Genomic DNA, 6,165 nt, shown 5'->3' on the forward strand with positions numbered 1-6,165 from the left:
TAATAACATTCAACGGTGAACATATTTTGTAAATGTTAACACAATGTGAAGATTAACATGTTATATGTAAAATATCTAAATATTATAAATACAATAGATGCAAAATAGTGGAAATAAATAAATAACATCAGGGGAGTCATCTCTTAGAGTCCCATGCTGCTGGAGCTAAATGTTTTGAACACATACTTGCTTAATATACTGATGAAGTATTTGCTGAATTTAACTCAACCAATTCAGTAACTAAAGCAAAACATCCAAGATCATATGTGAAAGTGTGACATGGCAGATTAGTCAATGAGAATTATTTTAAGATGACTCCATGTCTCCATCCTTACTTCTCAATCTTTCTTGTGAGTTTGTTGATATAGAGAAGGATCTCATGATTTCCACTCTGACAACTTCCCAGGCACAGTCACTGTTTCTTCTCTTTCAGGTAGAGACAGATTCCCTGGAAGTACCTTCTCAAGGCCAGTGTAGAGCTCCCAATCACCCAGCAGATTCTCCCTCTCCCACTGCCTGCACCAAGCAGGTCTCCAGGTGTTCCAGCTGCTGATGAAGTCCAGTGTGGAGTTGGTCCAGGAGGGTCGTGTTCCAGGCAGCAGAGGAGCGCTCTGTGTGGAAGAGGCTGAAGATCTGCTGCAGCATCTCATGGAGGACAGACACGGCCTGGGCCTGCTGCAACTGGCTGACTTTCACCATCTCCTGGGGGAATCTGAAGTCTCTTCTGTCCTTGAGACACAAGAAAGGGGAGATCCATTTCATTTGGCCCAGAAGCACCAAAGTCTTCCTTCCTGTCAGACCATGACTCTGAGGCAGGTCACATCCCAGAGATCCAAAAGAGCCACAGCTGCATACAACTAGGGCCACCACTAGAGAGTGAAGGCAGGCCACTGGGAAATGGGGGAGCTGCTGGCCTGGTGGAGCTGGGGTCTGAGTGTAATTTGGAACCTAGGTTCTCTCAAGACATTCACTATGCATGGCTTTTAATAGGAAACAAATAGTTTTCATTGTCTGCATTCCTCTACACTTATTTCCCTTTTTATTATTTTTTTATTCTTCATATGACCTAAGAAGAAACATCACTCCATACTATTAATTTTGCAATAGAAGTCTAATTTTCCTAGTAAACTTTAGAGGTGTCAATCAAAATGGATATTTATCAATTGCATGAGAAACATCTTTGTCCTAAAGACCTAAGTGTATATATGTATGTAAATACACACACACACATGCACGCATGCACACACTATTTTTTAATATATAAACATTGCTTTTTCTGTTCTTGGAAAAGATTTTGAGCCCTGATCCTAGGCTCTATTTTTACCCTCCATACTTTACATAGGAAATCAGACTCCCTCACCTCTATGGGTGTATGAAGTTAGGGATATACCAGACCATCTATGGCATTTAAACTCTTTAGGACTGGGTTTGTTTGCTGTTTTATTCACAGCAGAGATTGATGGGTATTGGTGAATGAACTTCTGTGAAATTTCTCTTCCTTCTAAAATGCATTTATTGAGGTCCATGAGGCCATGGTTCATGGGGGTCACAAAGTCAGGATTAATGCAGACATTGCTGTTTTTTTCACCATTTCTTACTGGTGGACTAAGTGCTCCTCAGGCTGTGTCAATTCCCTCAGGAAGAATCCTGGCTGTTTTTCAGGTGCATATAGGTGTAGAGATTCTAATTCCAAGATAATGTTTTCCAACATCACCTCACTCACAAGGTAGTTATCACATCCACTAACACTCTCTCCTATAGAGTCACAAAGTATCCTGAATCCAAAATCTTCCAGACAGACTTATGCCCTGAAAACAGGCTCACCACATCCTGATGACTTCCGAATTTAACCCCTGAGGAATGTCTTGTTTCTTTGCTGCCAAAATAATCTATCTTCTAAGACCCTTGCCTTTGTCCCTAGAGTGTTTGTGTGAAGGACCCTAGCCCTCAGTGATGGCCTCTTCCTCTCCTGAGCCATGTTCCTAGGTATCAAAAGTCTCAACAGTCCTCCAATGCTGATAGCAAAGGCTTGTTTTGTCTAAGGAGGTAGAGGACTTATGCAATTGCAACCATTTTACCTTCATTAGTCAAGTAATTCTTATTTTGTGAAGTACAGTTTTTATTGATGAAGACCTTTACTTAAACCACTGAAAACTTGTTATGCTTGAAGTTTCTGAGGTGGACACAGGGGATTCGGTAACAATATTTTCTTTTATTACAACCTAATTTACAGAAACTAGTGACCTAAAGTTATTTTATACAGTCAGCATGATTCTAACGGAGTCTTTTTCTGTGTCTATCTCACTCTGACAATGCAGGGCAGTGAGGCTCAGGTTATTCAGTAAGAAAGAAATAGCCTTATTTCCTTACTTGTTTGTGATTTTTCATGTTGAATTTTTGTAACTTCTTCTTCTTTTTTTTTTTTTTTTAGATGGAGTCTCAGTCACCAGGCTGGAGTGCAGTGGCACAATCTCAGCTCACTGCAACCTTCACCTCCTGGGTTCAAGCAATTCCCCTGCCTCAGCCTCTCGAGTAGCTGGGACTACAGGTGCGCACCACCATGCCTGGCTAACTTTTTTTATTTTAGTAGAGTCGGGGTTTCACCATGTTGGCCAGGCTGGTCTCGATCTCCTGATCTCATGATCCACCTGCCTCGGCCTCCCAAAATGCTGAGATTATAGGTTTGAGCCACCATGCCTGGCCGAATTTTTGTAACTTCTTTTCACGTAGTGGTTTACTGGATAAGGTATATCTTGCTTCTTCTACATGATATTCTTATTTATGATGAATTAAAACAAATAAAGAAAAGTAAAAGAAAGGCAAAGGAACCATATTGTTCTTCTCCATAATTTTCAAGATTTCAGATTTTTTGTCTCTCATTTCAACTTTCCTAGAAAGCAAACCTCAACAATTGCTTGTATATTAAAAACAAAACAAATATAAGCCTGAATATCAGGAAGTAAGAGAAGTGACTTTCTGCTGACAAAATAGCAAAACATACGTTAGCAAATTTCAATGCAGCAAAATTGGAGACTAGGGACTCTGTCCCAGGGGAAGGATGAATGTCATTGTTGAGGTATACAAAAGCAAGGGAAACGGTTGCTTCTGCCAGAGCCTCACAGAAGAGCAACTCCTGGGTCAATGGATTGTCCTCAGCTTTGCAAGACCAGCCACCTGCTCTTCTTTCATTGAATGCAGATGTTATCACCTCTGAGGTAAGAAAGGAGGAGTCACACCAACCAACTCACAATAGACTGGCAACAAGACCCCAGTTGCTAGAACACTAGTCCTCTCTGGCATGATAATGAATATTAGCCTTGCCTTAGCACCCTACCTAGTTAATAAATCCACCCAGGAAATTAAAAGATGGCATTTAGAAACCTGCAAAGAAACAGAATTTGATTTCCCAAAAGATTCTGCTCCTAGTTGTGTTATAATAATGATGATTTTTTAAAAAGATAACACCAAAATTATTGCATTGTAACTATAGGCCTGTGACTGTTTTAAGATCATTAAAACTGTTAACCCAATAACCATGTTTGGATTACACTCATTTTTATAACTGTCTGGAGAGAAATATAAATCTGAAGGAATAGAACAAAGACCTAAGGTCAAAACCACAGGGCAAACTGAGATAATAGTGAGTCTGGAGGAGTCCATTAAAAAAACAGAACTGGACATGAGATTCACGAACCAAAGAGAGGCCATAGCATGAAATAAGAAGAGCAGGGAGGGTAAGTTGTCAAGGGATTCTGGGTTCCACTTCAAATGCCCATGTGTTGCTGTCTATTGTTTTATAGGGCAAGAGTAGGTGTGCTATGAGTGAATTGAACTGACTGACTTTTAAGTTTTTCGTAAAAGTAAACAAAAGACCATCTAAATGGATATAAGGCAGCAGATTTTTCTGCCAATAAAAAAGTCTAAAAATTAATGAGCGATTTCTTAAATGAAATATATTTAGACCACTTTAAGAACCCATTAAATGCGTACTCCTAGAGGCCTATTTATTTTTGACTCTTGAGTTGTCTCGAATAAGCAAAAAGCACCTAATATTTTCCATTTTAATGCTGTTCTCATTCCCAAGGATGACAAATCAGTTTCTTCCCACCTGGTCAGACTGGACTTTGTGTTGTCTACTGATGAACCCACTGAAGATCCTTTTCTTCTCTTTATCTTTTTATCCAACAGTTGAGCTGTAAGTGCCAAAAAAAAATATTTTGTATGAGCAAGATGGAAAAACATTATGCACTTCCCACACCAAAGCAGTGAATGCTTTCAAAAGGCTACTTACCAAAGTGAGTCTTCCTTTGACTCCAAAAGCAGCCACATTGCTTAGTAAGGCTGTCTTTGGGTATCTAGGATTGTCAATTGTTGGCATCAAAATGGATGATATTTTCAACCTCTCGCTTCTACAGTGTTTCTGTTTCTTAAGATTTAAAAGATGTAATTTTTATTTTACAAACATTTACCAAAATCAGAAAATAAAATCCTGTCATTGCCAAGTTGTTGGCCTGCCTACCTGTGTGCACAAACATGTATGACCCACACAGAGTCACATGGAGCTTTTTCCACTGTCCCCAGACTGCACGTTCAGTCAACGTGTGCAAAGACCCCATTCTGTGAAAAGGCTATATATGCAAAGCGGTCCCCAAATGCCAAAAGAGCCCAGAAACCAAAGAACAAGACAGATAAATTTAGTTTGTTGGTAAAGGGTGATTTTCTGGGGAGCTTACAGACAGAAACACGTCATTGTGTAGGAACAAAACAAGTAGGTCTCAGTGCTGCAGCCCCCTAGACCTAGGGGTTATATCTTGGGGGAAAAGTATATCTGCTCTGGAAGGAAGGTGTAGGTGGCTGAGAGAATGCTAAGAGTGTCACAGTCTGTGATTTCTGCAACGTCAAGGCTTATTATGGAGGAAAAGTAAGACTTACAGTAAATAGGTGTTTCTACGTAGAGTAATGCATTAACTAGATATCTTGGAGGCATTCCCAGACTTGGGGTTAATCAGGAGTGACATGGCAGATTAGCATCTAAAACAGTCACTTTTTTCCCTATAACCCAGATGCTCTGGCAATAATCCCTGTCAAGGTGTCTTGGCCATTTGGGGAGTTGGGATGGTGCCCTAGTGCCATCAGTACAGGATGTAGCTTGCCTCACATGAAATCACCGCAAGCGGAGCTCATTATAACTCCTTTATCAGGCACAATTGGAGTTTCCTTTTATACAACAAGAGATGAATTGTTTGTAGTTGTCTGATTCTCTAATGATTTCATCATCACTAGCTTCATGACTGGCTGTCACAGGGTGCTATATAATACATTAATGGCTGATAGTTCTAATTTGTTAGTTATTTAAATTTGATTTTTTTTTGTTTGTTTGTTTTATGTACTCTAATCTTCAGGAAGAGTTCCAAATTCTAAATATGCTGACTCATCGCAGAATGTACTAACTGGAAAGAAAAAAAAGGGAATCAAACTGCCAATGTTTTATTTTCCAACTATTTTATTCAGTGAATATTGACAAAGGTCTTTGCTATCATTAGTTATTATGATCTTCAAATATGCACATTACTAATATCTGTCCTGCTTGGAAGGCTCTGCCCTACTTGCCGCTAATTATACTCAAATACCTGATATGTCCCTTCTGTTCAGGTATTGCATCATTTTGTTTTAGTTTTAAAGGAGGCTGCATTATAACCAAAATGTAAGAGATGTCTTAGATTGCACTGGCCTCATGGAATAATTTTCCCTGTGGAGTGATGACTTGCTAGGTCCTTAAGAGGAAACAGCAGTTGGCAGCTGGCACTAGAATAAGGCTTGTCCCTTCCAAAACTCTGCAGGCTACTGTGGTCTATCAGTGTGTCCCATGCTGGAGTCACTGAGGTTGGCCATGTCTCTGTGAGAGGACTCTGTGCTTCAATCTTCATCCACTTTCAATCTTCTCTCCTTCTCTATGATCAGATGATCTGAACAGTTGACTCCATCTGCTCATTCACGTAGTTCCATCTCTTGAGGACCTGCCACTGTTGCAGTCAATGTTTTAAACATCTCTATTCTCCTTCCAAGATATCAAACTGCTCCTCTTTTTTTCAACTTCTTTGTGTTGTGATGTATTCTGTTTTTTTTTGTTTTTTTGTTTTTTTGTTTTAAACAAATGAGAGTCCT

The 6,165-nt window shown here is 39.6% G+C and overlaps 1 pseudogene; it reads right to left on the reverse strand.

Annotated features, from left to right (window-relative positions):
• Window positions 1–306: 306 nt before the first annotated feature.
• On the reverse strand, window positions 307–4,616 carry LOC109028176 (interferon omega-1-like; annotated as a pseudogene).
• Window positions 4,617–6,165: the final 1,549 nt, after the last annotated feature.

Source organism: Gorilla gorilla, chromosome 13, assembly GCF_029281585.2.
Source record: "Gorilla gorilla gorilla isolate KB3781 chromosome 13, NHGRI_mGorGor1-v2.1_pri, whole genome shotgun sequence".
Taxonomy (NCBI): Eukaryota; Metazoa; Chordata; class Mammalia; order Primates; family Hominidae; genus Gorilla; species Gorilla gorilla.